This window comes from Doryrhamphus excisus, chromosome 1, assembly GCF_030265055.1.
Source record: "Doryrhamphus excisus isolate RoL2022-K1 chromosome 1, RoL_Dexc_1.0, whole genome shotgun sequence".
Taxonomy (NCBI): Eukaryota; Metazoa; Chordata; class Actinopteri; order Syngnathiformes; family Syngnathidae; genus Doryrhamphus; species Doryrhamphus excisus.
In genome coordinates, this window is record NC_080466.1 from 16,761,933 (window position 1) to 16,776,314 (window position 14,382).

The 14,382-nt window shown below is 43.0% G+C and overlaps 1 pseudogene; it reads left to right on the forward strand.

Moving 5' to 3' along the window:
* LOC131101373 (M-protein, striated muscle-like) overlaps window positions 1–14,382 on the forward strand; it is a 31,478-nt pseudogene that overhangs the window by 12,805 nt on the left and 4,291 nt on the right.

Consider the following 14,382-nt stretch of genomic DNA (forward strand, 5'->3'; position numbering starts at 1 on the left):
GTAGTTGCTACTGATGAACTGGGGAAAAGGGTCTGAGGCATTACAAGTTGTTATCAACAGGTCATCCTGTACCTGGCCGCCATGTTGCCCTCCCAGCCCCCCCAGAGTGCATGCCAATCCCTGAACCTGACCTACTCGTCAACACCAGCACTGCCTTAACTTGACCAAATCTTATCATCACTTAAGTTCCACCCCGTAAAGAGACCATCCTGTACCCGACTTGGCATTGCTTCCATGGGAGCTAAATGAGCTTCTCAGGCCAGAAGCTCCACTCTCCAGACACATTGACATGTGTTCCCCTCAGCAGGAAATCAACTTGCAAGTCAGCGGCTCAGGTGCAGGCCCAGGCCACAGAGGCGATGGCGGAACCAGCCTATACCATCCCGGTGTTCCGGCAGAGGTGAGGCTTCCACCGCTTGCTGACATACGTATGCCACGCTAGTTTAAGTGTAAATCCACACCCACCCACTTCTCACATTATGTGATCATTAACTGTGGAAATAATGAAAAGCAGGGCAGTTGTGTGCTGTGTAGTGTAGTGTACGGTAACATTGTGTGTTGGTAGGACCACCGAAGTGACTGAAGAGACCGAGGAGTACCAAGGTGGAAAAAGGATTGGCCGCCATTCAGGAAGAGCTCCAAAGGATGAAGATTGCCACCAAGGCTCAAGTTGATAGTCTCGCTATGGAGAAAGAGGCAAGTACTTCTGGAGTAATAATAATAATAATAGTAATAATTTGCTGCACTTTGTCACTGGGAGTATGAACCAAATAGTCCCAACCATCAGCCAATCAATCGATGTAAAGCCATGTTGTGTCACAGGTTAAGGAGATGATGTACAAGAAAGTGGACTTGGATGAAATCCCGAGGTTGCCTGACTTCATGGTGGCCCTGCGGCCCCACACAGTGTGGGAGAAGACCCCCGTGAAACTGTTCTGCACCGTGCTGGGAAACCCCAGGCCCATCGTTAAATGGTCAGAACCTTATTAACCTGTCTGTTTTAAGAATCAACTGTACCTGTTGGGCTGTGGTCGACTGGTTAGTGCGCGGACTTTACACCTAGGAGACTCTAGTTCAATCACACCCTTGGCTGTAATAAATCCCTTTTTTTTTTTTTTTACAATATTCTGACACGAGGCAATAAAAAGGACACCCCACTTTGGACAGTGTGGAGTTTGCATGTTCTCCCCGTGCATGCGTGGGTTTTCTCCGGGTACTCCGGTTTCCTCCCACATTCCAAAAACATGCTAGGTTAATTGGCGACTCCAAATTGTCCATAGGTATGAATGTGAGCGTGAATGGTTGTTTGTCTATATGTGCCCTGTGATTGGCTGGCCACCAGTCCAGGGTGTACCCCGCCTCTCGCCCGAAGACAGCTGGGACAGGCTCCAGCACCCCCTGCGACCCTCGTGAGGATAAATGGTAGAAAATGAATGAATGAATGAAAATGTGACTTATACTTATTATGTGACTACTCCAGTGCGACTTATGTATGTTTTTTTCTTACTAATTATGCATTTTTGGCCTTGTGCGACTTATACTCCCAAGCGACTTATAGTCCAGAAAATACGGTACTTTCCATTTTTGAGATTTCGCCCGAAGACAGCTGGGATAGGCTCCAGCACCCCCGCGACCCTCGTGAGGATAAGCGGTAGAAAATGAATGAATGAATGAATGAAAATGCGACTTATCCTCCAGTGCGACTTATATATGTTTTTTTCTACCTAATTATGCATTTTTGGCCTTGTGTGACTGGGATAGGCTCCAGCACCCCCGCGACCCTCGTGAGGATAAGAGGTAGAAAATGAATGAATGAGTGAATGAGTGTACTTGTCAAGAGGTTTAATCTAAGACACTCCTTTCACACAATACATTGAACAGTTTTGTTACATTAATGTTAATAATATTGTGTGTATGTGTGTGTGTGTGTGTGTGTGCAGGTACAAAGGAGGAGTGCCGGTGGACCCGCTGAGCGCGCCAGGAAAGTACAAGATTGAGAACAAGTATGGAGTCCACAGTTTGATCATTAGCAGGTATGACATCAACATTATGTTCCGTTCCAACAATGTCTACCGGGAAGAAAGAAAATGAAAGACAGTGGTAACCTTTTGAGTTTTGAGAAGACATGTTGGGCAAAGGCAGTTTTAGTGCAGTGAAATAGAGGAGGAGGTTCTGGCCCCCTTCTTCTTCAAGACTCATCAGCTGTTCATGTCAAAGCGCTGACCTTTGCGTCATTCGAGCCTTAAATTCTTCCCGCTGCACTCCCACTTTCTTGGCCCCCGGTCCTCTCGCCGAAGCCGAACCCCTTCTTGTTACAGTAGTTGGTCGCCAAGGAGACACCGGTGTATGTCGCAGGCTGATCAAAATGAAAAAAATGTGTGCCAATTGAACGTCCTGTAAGAAAGAAGACCCTCGCAGCTGGACATTGACTCACCTTTAAAATAGTCTATGACCACAGTGAAGGTCACATTTCTTCCTTTCTATTCTCACTCTGCGACTCGTCCACTCCGCCGCCTTCTCCAGTCTATCTATCTATCTATCTATCTATCTATCTATCTATCTATCTATCTATCTATCTATCTATCTATCTATCTATCTATCTATCTATCTATCTATCTATCTATCTATCTATCTATCTATCTATCTATCTATCTATCTATCTATCTATCTATCTATCTATCTATCTATCTATCTATCTATCTATCTATCTCTCTCTCTCTCTCTCTCTCTCTCTCTCTCTCTCTCTCTCTCTCTCTCTCTCTCTCTCTCTCTCTCTCTCTCTCGCTCTCGCTCTCGCTCTCGCTCTCGCTCTCTCTCTCTCTCTCTCTCTCTCTCTCTCTCTCTCTCTCTCTCTATCTATCTATCTATCTATCTATCTATCTATCTATCTATCTATCTATCTATCTTCCATCCATCCATCCATCCATCCATCCCATCTAATAATATCCAAGACGAATGATACCCTCACAAAGATAACCATAGAAGTCCCACATTGAGTGCAAGTTGACACACTGTTGTTTCTCAGGTGTGTGGTGAGCGACACTGCCGAGTACAGCGCCGTAGCCAGCAACGCGTACGGCACAGCGACAAGCACGGCCGCCGTGACTGTCAGGAGTAAGTCCCAACCAACCTCACCGTATGATTGCTTATCGATGCTTGTTCCTGCCGTCTCTGCAATGATGACTTTCATGTTTGTGCAGGAGCAGCTGGAGCCGGCTGGTCCAGCCAGATCGGACTAGGTGAGAGGACACAGTTATGAAATCTCAAAAATGGAAAGAACCTTATTTTCTGGACTATAAGTCGCTCGGGAGTATAAGTTGCACAATGGCAAAAATTCATAATTAGGTAGAAAAAAACATTGTCACACTGGAGTATAAGTCGCATTTTACTTGACCAAAACAGACATTACGCCATCTTGGAAGGCAAGTTCTAACAATAAAAGAATAGAGAACAGGCTGAATAGGTGTAAGATATGCTAACACAATGGTTATTTAGCTACACAAAAAATAAACATGAACAGAAAAGGTGTCCGGTGTTTATGTAACAAACAGTTTTTTCATTTATAAGTCGCTCTGGAATCTAAGTCGCAGGAACAGCCAACCTATGAAAAAAAGTGTGACTTATATTCTGGAAAATACGGTATATATTTTCATTAATAAGTCGCTCTAAAGTATAAGTCGCACAAAGCCAAAAATGCATAATTAGGTAGAAAAAAACGTACATAAGTCGCATTTTTTGCAGGTAAATTATTTTACAAACTACTTGACCAAAACATTACGCCATCTTGGAAGGCAAGTTCTAACAATAAAAGAATAGAGAACAGGTCGCAGGAAGAGCCAACCTATGAAAAAAAGTGCAACTTATATTCTGGAAAATACCTTGTATATTTTCATTAATAAGTCGCTCTGAAGTATAAGTCGCACAATGCCAAAAATGCATAATTAGGTAGAAAAAAACGTACATAAGTCGTACTGGAGTATAAGTCGCAATTTTTGCAGGTAAATTATTTTACAAACTACTTGACCAAAACAGACATTACGCCATCTTGGAAGGCAAGTTCTAACAATAAAAGAATAGAGAACAGGCTGGATAGGTGCAAGATATGCTAACACAATGGTTATTCAGCTACACAAAAAATATAAACATGAACAGAAAAGGTGTCCGGTGTTTATGTAACATAAACAGTTTTTTCATTTATAAGTCGCAGGAACAGCCAACCTATAAAAAAAAAAGTGCGACTTATAGTCCAGAAAATACGGTATACATTCTGGAAGTGATCATTCCTTGCCTGCCAATCAACACACTGCACTATGTCTAGCTCCACCCATTTATGTAGCGAGCCTACCACTGCTCCTGTTGCCCGAGCGGAAGGGTGCCAAACTGTTGTGTACCCTACTAAAGTGCTTAAACTGACCTAGTTACCACAAAACCTCTGCCCATGCTATAAAAAGCTTATATCGACTACTTCTGTTTGGTTTTGGTTGTTTGAATCACCACCCAAAGCTTCTTCCTGCTTTGTGCCTGCTAGTGCCCCACCTGACTGACATCCATCCCACCAAGCTGGAGGTTACCCTTGTGGATTGTTTCCCTGTAACCTTTGGTGTGGAGGGCGAGTCCGCCAGTCTGCTGTGTTCCATGGTAGTAGTCCCCGACCTCCCAAACTTACCTCCTGTGGTGCAGTGGTACCGTGACGGTAGGTCATTTTCCCCTTCCGATAATCCCATAATAGCCGATTTTAGTGGTCGTGCTGTGCTCCATCTTGCTGTCCGACAGATAAACCTTTGAAGCCCAGTCATCTGGCTGAGATGTCGGTGGGCGGGGGAGTGGCCCGTCTCGTCCTGCCTCACTTGGCCAAGGACGACGAGGGTCTCTACACGGTCCGCATCTACAGCAAGGATGGAACCACCGAGCACTGCGCGTACCTCTTTGTCTCAGGTAGTACTTGATCATGCCATATGGGGACCACTTTCATGTTCTTTACATTGGTGTAGGTTCAAGATATGCTAAGACGGTAAATATAATTGACTGCAAGCAAAATATGGTAATGGTAATGGTTTTATTTCATTTGAACATGCATCAGATTACAATTGAATGCATCACATAATCAGTTCACAGTTCTACATGTCCAAAAGGAGTAGGAAGAAGCAAAGCTTATTAAATCCTACCCCTACATCTGGTACTTTTACAATCAGTAACTGTTACATTTGTTCACTTCCTGCTTTCCATAATACAGTTTAAGTTTTTTATATTATTATTATTATTGTTATTATTTTTTTTTTAATAATGTACCTTGTACCGAAGTACGAGGTGAAATATATATGGGTAAATATTATCCAAATACTTACTTACTAATACTAATATTACATATACAAATGCATATTTTCAGTGATTTTTTTCTTTATTTTTTGTATGAAGTCAAATAAAGGGCTGCACAGCGGTAGAGTGGTTAGCGCGCAGACCTCACAGCGAGGAGACCAGGGTTCAATTCCACCCTCGGCCATCTCTGTGTGGAGTTTGCATGTTCTCCCCGTGCATGTGTGGGTTTTCTCCGGGTACTCCGGTTTTCTCCCACATTCCAAAAACATGCTAGGTTAATTGGCGACACCAAATTGTCCATAGGTATGAATGCGAGTGTGAATGGTTGTTTGTCTATATGTCAGCTGGGATAGGCTCCAGCACCCATGAATGAATGAATGAAAGTCAAATAAAATAGTAGACAATCTACACTTATTTTCAGTGTGGATATAATCATCCTTGTTAATGGTCCGAGTGGGGACATTTTTACGTTTATTTGTTTTTTAAATGTGCCACAGGTCAACAAAAACATGTCCTGTGCTGCACTATGGACACCACGTTTGTAATTTGTTCTACAGTTAATGTCTTGTTCTTCTTCCTTAGATGCCACCGCCCCTGTAGCTGGGGCTCCTGGTGCCCCGATGAGTGTCAAGGCGTATGACATCAACTCCGATTATGTCCTGGTTGCCTGGAAACCCCCCAACACCGTCAACGAGGCAGCAATCACTGGATACTTTGTGGACAGGTCAGCATGCACACATTGGAGTCTTCAAGACACTTGACACTGAAAGCTAGCGTGTACTTTTAAGCTTCAAGAAATAGCTTCGATAAAAAATAAGAATGTAGGAACCGAAGGAACCTTGGTTTTTCCACTGCTGATGTCATCATTTGGTGTGTAGGTGCGAGGCCGGGAGCGACACCTGGGTCCAGTGCAACGACGCCCCTGTGAAAGTCTGCAAATACCCAGTGCACGGCCTGAAGGTCGGCCACTGCTACCATTTCCGCGTCAGAGCCGTGAACAGCGCCGGCATCAGCAGGCCGTCCCGCAAGTCTGAGAAGGTGACTGCTCTGGACCCTGCCGAGAATGAGAGGCTGCAAGGTAGCCACGAAGGTAAATAGAGGAAGTCCCGTCCGAGCGACTCATCACGGTTCTGCTCTTTCACTACTGAACAGTGATTAAGAGGGAAGGGAAGTACGACATTGTGATCAGGAATGATGACTTGGAAGGTACAGTAGCGTAGTTTGTCTTCTGGTAGCCTCAAACCAACCTCAAAACCAACCTCAAACCCAACTTTAAACCCACCTCAAATCCAACTTTAAACTCACCTCAAACCCAACTTTAAACCCACCTCAAACCAACCTCAAACCCAACTTTAAACCCACCTCAAACCCAACTTTAAACCCACCTTAAACCCGCCTCAAACCAATCTTCCACCGTGTGAAACCTGACCTTAACAGTACCCAATACTAATAAATACCGTATTTTCCGGACTATAAGTCGCACTTTTTTTCATAGGTTGGCTGTTCCTGCGACTTATACTCCAGAGCGACTTATAAATTAATAAATTGTTTATGTTACATAAACACTGGACACCTTTTCTGTTCATGTTTATATTTTTTGTGTAGCTGAATAACCATTGTGTTAGCATATCTTACATCTATTCAGCCTGTTCTCTATTCTTTTATCATTGTTAGAACTTGCCTTCCAAGAGGACGTAATGTCTGTTTTGGTCAAGTAGTTCGTAAAATAAATTACCCGCAAAAAATGCGACTTATACTCCAGTGCGACTTTTGTATGTTTTTTTCAACCTAATTATGCATTTTTGGCCTTGTGCGATTTATAGTCCAGAAAATACAGCATATACTAAAACTAACCAACCACAACCCTTAATTTTTTGGGTTGGTCTAGTGAGTCCTGTGGTCTCAAACCAGGGTCTGCAGATTGAGTTTCTAGAGCGACTTATAGTCCAGAAAATAACGGTATAACACGTCCCTCTTTGTGACCTACTCGGAACACACTCCCTTAACTAATGTACTCTTAATGTGCACTTTCACATCCGAATAGGATCGTCTGTGTTTATAATAATGGGAATCTTGATGATGTTACTAATAATAATAACAATTTGAAAAGTTATTATGAAAACTCTTGATTAGGTTAATTTGGAAAATAGACAACATTTTTTTTGTCAATTGTTTACGTAATATGTGTACTATACATATCTATGTAGGTTTGGTACTATCATAACAGACGTGTTGTTTGCTCTAACAACACGTCTAACTGTGCTTGTTCAGTCATGAAATGTAACCATTTAGGAGTTTTGAAGTGTGCCGGGTGTCTCAGTCTCGCCTTCGGTCTTAACTCTCAGTCTCTTTAACACACTCGCTACTGTGTGCACTTGATGCCTCTACATGGTTCATTGTCAAACCAGGCTATGTAACTATCCCGGGGGAGCCCACTGACGTTCACGCGTCCGAGATTTTCAAATCATATGTCGTGCTCAGCTGGAAGCCTCCCAGCCCCCGCGGACGATCTCCCCTGTGGTACGTCATTGAGAAGGTGTGTGTGTGTGTTTGTATGTCACCTTCATCTCTCACTTTTTTCATACATATGGCTCAACATCAGATGTCGGCGTCCTGTCAAATTTGGGTTTTTACTTTGCTACTCAGTGTTGATAAACGTCGCGCTTGTTATGTCCGATTCTCCCGCAGTGCTTAGCAGGCACTGCAGTGTGGCAGCGGATCAACACAGCAGTCAAACTGCACTCTCCTCGTTACCCGGTTTTTGATTTGCAAGACGGCCAAAAGTACCAGTTCCGAGTCTATTCGGTCAACACGTACGGCTCCAGCGAGGCCTCCGCGCCCTCTGAGCCCGTCCAAAAGGTTGATCTGGATGGTAAGGGCCCCCCGACATGAACGCATCAGTTACCAAAACATCATGTAACAGCGTACCAGTGTCCTATCATGTACATTATGTTCAATGTGGAAAAATGTGTATGTTGCAGGTTGTGAGTTGTCTTTTGGTACGTATGTATATCGTATATATGTATACGTATGTATCTTTTCTTCACCAGGATGCTTTCATTCACCCCTCACATCTTTTACTTCCGATACTTTCCACTCTGAAAAGTGATTTTGCTGCGTCATGCTTCACAGTCCTGCTTCCGCGTGCTAGCATTAGCTGCAGCAGCATGTTGCTTTTAAAGCCAGTTCACACACTTTTTTTTTACTTTTGTTTCACAGCAGCTGTCACTTTAATGGCCATCAAGCTCAACATGTCCACATTTGTGTTTTTTGATATGATATTTATCCAATCTCCCGCTATACTCCGTAATACAGGACATGCTTTCCATCCATTCATACATTTTCTGTAATGCTTGTCCTCGCTAGGATGACAGGTACGCCGGAGCCTATCCCAGCTATCTTCAGACAAGAGGCAGGGTACACACTGGACTAGTCGGCAGCCAATAAATATACATTTTCATAGGGTACATTGATATAAATATTGAAATAATGGACAGCACAGTGGTATCACAGTGGTAGCCACACAGTCAGGAGATCAGGGTTTGAATCTCAGTGTGGCGTTTGCTAGGTTCCTCACGCATTCCCAAAGTCAGCAGGGATAGGCTCCAGCATACCCTGTGACCCTGGTGAGGCATATGTGGCATAGAAAATGAATGGAAGGATTCAAATAATGTTTGCAATCATATCAAATACATAATCAGATATACACTGTGGCCACTTTCTGGGAGTAGTGAATGTTATGTAAAGATAGATCGATAGATAGACTTCCTTTATTGTCATTGCACAATAACACAGCAGTGAAATTGCCAAAGAAATGTCGTTGCCTGGCTCCCGTATAATAATAAATAATAAACATTTTACATTTTTTTTATTTTTTGTATAGCGCTTTTCAAAATACTCAGACACTTTACAGGAGAATGAGGTTGAATAAAGCAATTAAACAGAATAGAAGACACACCAAAATACAACATTCATTGGTTAATAAACATGAGTAAAAGCGGGGCGGGGCACAGCCCAAATAATAAATAATAAATAATAAATAATAAATAATAAATAATAAATAATAAATAATAAATAATAAATAATAAATAATAAATAATAAATAATAAATAATAAATAATAAATAATAAATAATAAATAATAAATAATAAATAATAAATAATAAATAATAAATAATAAATAATAAATAATACATTACATCAAATATGAACAACAATGTACAGCGTAAACAGTTAGTTTGGCGTCACTAATGGTTTTTCCCTCACTTAACCAACAGGTGTCCCTTCCGCTCCTGGCCAGGTGGTGGCCACCCGGAACACCAAGTCGTCTGTATTTGTCCAGTGGGATGCGCCCAAGCACACGCAGGGCCTGATGGGATACTATATCGACGGCCGCATTGTTGGGACCAAGGAATGGTTCCCATGTAACCACAAACCCTTCAAACACAGCAGGTGAGTAAGAAAAATAATAAGGTGGAAAAGGAATAAGGTGCAAAAAAAAATAATGGATGGTTCTAATTAAATTAGTTATGCACAGTTGTAACAGTAAATTACAACCTCGATGTCCGTTTCAGGTTTGTTGTGCACGGCCTGACCCCTGGGGAGAGCTACGTGTTTCGAGTCCAAGCCGTGAACGTCTTCGGCCTCAGCGACGAATCTCAGGAATCATCTCCCATCGAAGTGGAGTCCGCCCTCGGTGAGTTTGACATCGCTTGCACCCTAAAAGGCTGACAACTTTATTCATCGTCAACACATGGACAATCAGAAGCATTCTGCTATTTCATTGTTCTGCCAGGTGGGGGGGTTCATTGTGGTATGTATTGGATCATTGCACCTCCTTCCCACCACCTCCGTTTTATCACGAGTGTTCCAACTGACATCTTTTTAACAGAGATTGTGTGGTTCCTTATACTGTACGTGCCCCGTAAGTAAATATCTACTGTGTCATTGTGAAACAGCCACCCCCAGCGCCCCCTACGGCATCTGCATGCTGAGCTGTGATGGCTCGTCCATGACCGTGGCCTGGAAGAGCCCCAAACGCTGCGGCGGCTCCAAAATCAATGCCTACTACGTAGACAAGCGCAACGCCGACACACTTATTTGGAAGGAGGTCAACCTGAGCGCCATCATGGATAGAGTCTGCACTGTGAGCGACAGCAACATGTCATCATGTGCTGCGTCATTCTGACGTGTTTGTGTCTGACATATGTCACCGTCTGTGTCTTCAGGTTGACAACCTGACCGAGGGGACCTTCTATGAGTTTAAGGTTCAGGCTGCCAATGTAGCAGGCGTGGGCGTGCCCTCGGCTCCCAGCCTCCCAATGAAATGTGAAGCTTGGAACATGGAGCAGCCAGGTACGCCCATAATTGGGTCATTTGGTCAGCGGTCATTCATCAACACTGTGTGTGAACTCTTTTTGTTCACGGAAAGGTCCTGCTTACGACCTGACCTTCAGCGAGGTGAGGAGTCACTCCCTGGTTCTCGTATGGAAAGCTCCGGTGTACACGGGGGCGAGCGCCGTCTCTGGCTACTTTGTGGACATGGCCAAGAAGGGCTCCTCTGAGTTTGTCACTCTGAATCAGGACGCCATCACTCAACGCTACTTGCAAGTGAGACAAAGCTCCATCCCTTTAGCTACTCCAAATATTTTGGTACTCTTCACAATTTTGCAATATGTCTTTGCCCTCAATCATGCTGTTTGGTAACAGCAGAAAGGACACTCACCAGCAAATACAAATAGACGGTGTGGACATTGAAAGGGTGAGCGAAAATACATTTCTGGGGATCACAATAGATGAAAATATGAGCTGGAAACCTCATATTACAAATATAAGGTGGCCAGAAATATTTCAGTATTGAACAAAGCAAATTTTGTTCTCAATCAGAAATCACTCCACACTTTTTATTGCTCTCTGGTTCTACCATATCTTACTTATTGTGTGGAAATATGGGCTAATAACTATAAAAGCAATCTTCACTGGCTAAATGTACTGCAAAAAAGGTCAGTAAGGATAATTCATAATGCCGCCTACAGAGAACATACTAACTCCTTATTTCTAAAATCACAAATACTTCAACTTGGTGATATAGTTCATCTTCAAACAGCTAAAATAATGCACAAGGCTAAAAATAACCAATTAGCTAAAAATGTCATCCAATACTTCTCTACAAGAGAGGAGAAATATGATCACAGGGATTTGAAACACTTCTATGCTAGGACTACGTTAAAAAGCCATAGCATTTCAGTATGTGGAATCAAACTATGGAATGGATTGAGTAAGGACCTCAAACAATGCACAACGATGAGCCAATTCAAGAAACAATACAAGCAGTTGATGTTTGCTAAATACAAGGATGAAGAGTCTTGAACCAGGCATGATGTGCTATATATATCACTATATTGACACTTACTATGGTACCCATTATGTCATTGGATGCTCATATCACCTCGTACTTCAGTACGTGACAAAAAAAAAATAAAATAAAATTTAAAAAAAACAAAAAAAAGCAAAATTAATAAAACTATATTAGGAAAGCAGGAAGTGAACAAATGTAACAGTTACTGATTGTAAAAGTACCAGATGGAGGGGTAGGATTTAATAAGCTTTGCTTCTACCTACTCATTTTGGACATGTGGAACTGTGAACTGATTATGTGATGCATTCAATTGTAATCTGATGCATGTTCAAATGAAATAAAACCATTACCATCAATATCCTGCAGGTGACTGATCTGGAGGAGGGGGAGTCATACGTGTTCAGAGTTCGTGCCGTCAACGCACACGGTATCGGTAAGCCCTCCATGGTGACAGAGGCCGTCTGCGCCAGACCTCCTCCAGGTAAGACTTTTGTTCGGTTTTGGGTAAAAGCTCAGTAGGTCAGCTGACCTCATTCACGTCGCCAGGCACCAAGGAGATCGTGGCCGGCGTTGACGAGGAGACGGGTGACATCTTCCTGTCTCTGGAAGCCTCCGATATCAGCACCACCTCCGAATTTGTGTGGTCTAAGAACTATAAGGCCATCGGCGAATGTCCTCGTATCGCTATCACGACAAAGGGCCGCAAGTACGTTTGACACTCTTGTCTCAGGATTTCTAGTAAACGTGGAAGCAGCGCGGATTGAGTTGATGGTTTATTAACTGCTTTTCAGCTCCAAACTGAGTTTCATCAACCCTGATAAAGACGACTTGGGTCGTTACTCTGTGGTCGTCACCGACACAGACGGAGTGTCCGCCAGTCACACTCTCACTGAGGACGGTAAGCTTGCGGCTGTGTCATGTGATCTGCTGGTTGCTAAGACTTTTCCTCACGTTGCTATTCTTCCTCTGCAGCATTGAACACCATGCTGGAACTCAGCCACGCCATCAGAAACCCGAGTGAGTGTCACACTTGTCCATAAGATGGCGCCACGTCATCGCAAACTAATGTGCTGGCTTTTTTTCGCATTCAGTTGTTCCTCTGAAGCACGGACTCAACTACGAGGTTTTGGAGAAAGGTCACGTACGTTTCTGGGCGCAGGCTGTGAAGATTTCGCCCTCGGTGTCGTATAGATTTATCGTCAACGACAAGGAAGTGACCAGCGGCGAGGTAACATCCATTTGCGCAAAGGTCTACTGTAAGAAAATAAAATGTCTGCTGATGTTGTTTGCAGGGCCACAAAATGAGTCACGATGTGGCCACAGGCATCATCCAGATGACCGTGGATAACTTCACCAGAGCCAGCGAGGGCACGTACACGGTCCAGATTCACGACGGCAAGGCCAAAGCACAGAGCTCCCTGGTCCTGGTCGGAGATGGTAAATTTCATCCACACTCACATTGGATGTCTGGGGACGGGCAGTGGGATTTTTTTTTGACTAAACATTTTTGACTTTCTACTTCTAGTCTTCCTCGCTGCCCTGAAGGAGGCGGAGTTTCAGAGGAGAGAGTACGTCAGGAAGCAAGGTACCGTGTTAAAACAAAGATCCAGACACATTATAGTTGATAAGTTGATATAGTTGAAATATAAACATGAACAGAAAAGGTGTCCAGTGTTTATGGAACATAAACAGTTTTTTTCATTTATAAGTCGCTCTGGAGTATAAGTCACAGGAACAGCCAACCTATGAAAAAAAGTCTTCCCGACTTATAGTCCGGTAAATACGGTATTTTATTTCCTGTGTGTATAGAACTCGTTCAGATTAGTGCAGAGTTCAGATCAACTTTTGTAATAAAAGTGTTGTAGCACATCAATTAGCTCCAGCGCCGACAACACGCCTCTTCTTTCTTTTTTCTTTTTTCAACAGATTATTTTTTATTTTTTATTTTTTATTTTTTATTTTTTATTTTTTATTTTTTATTTTTTATTTTTTATTTTTTATTTTTTATTTTTTATTTTTTATTTTTTATTTTTTATTTTTTATTTTTTATTTTTTATTTTTTATTTTTTATTTTTTATTTTTTATTTTATTTTATTCATTCATTTTCTACCGCTTTTTCCTCACAAGGGTCGCGGGGGTGCTGGAGCCTATCCCAGCTTTCTTTGGGCGAGAGGCGGGGTACACCCTGGACTAGTGGCCAGCCAATCACAGGGCACATATAGACAAACAACCATTCACACTCACATTCATACCAATGGACAATTTCGCCAATTAACCTAGCATGTTTTTGGAATGTGGGAGGAAACCGGAGTACCCGGAGAAAACCCACGCATGCACAGGGAGAACATGCAAACTCCACACAGAGATGGCCGAGGGTGGAGTTGAACCCTCGTTGGAAATAATGTTCTTGTTCATGTTGTTTGTCACTTCAGGTGCACATTTCTCCGAGTATCTGAGCTTCACTGTCACCGAGGACTGTACCGTGATGCTGGCTTGCAAGGTTTTACATATTCTGCACATTCCATCTTCTGTTTCCCCTTTTTGGTCGATACTCCGGCCAACATCTGTGTGGCGTTTCAGCTGGCCAACATGAAGAAGGAGACCACCTTCCACTGGTACAAAGAGGACGAGGAGATTGTTCCAGAAACTCCTCCCAACGTCATGTCGGGAGCCTGCGCTCTTCCCATCCCGTTGGTGAGCTGTCGAGCG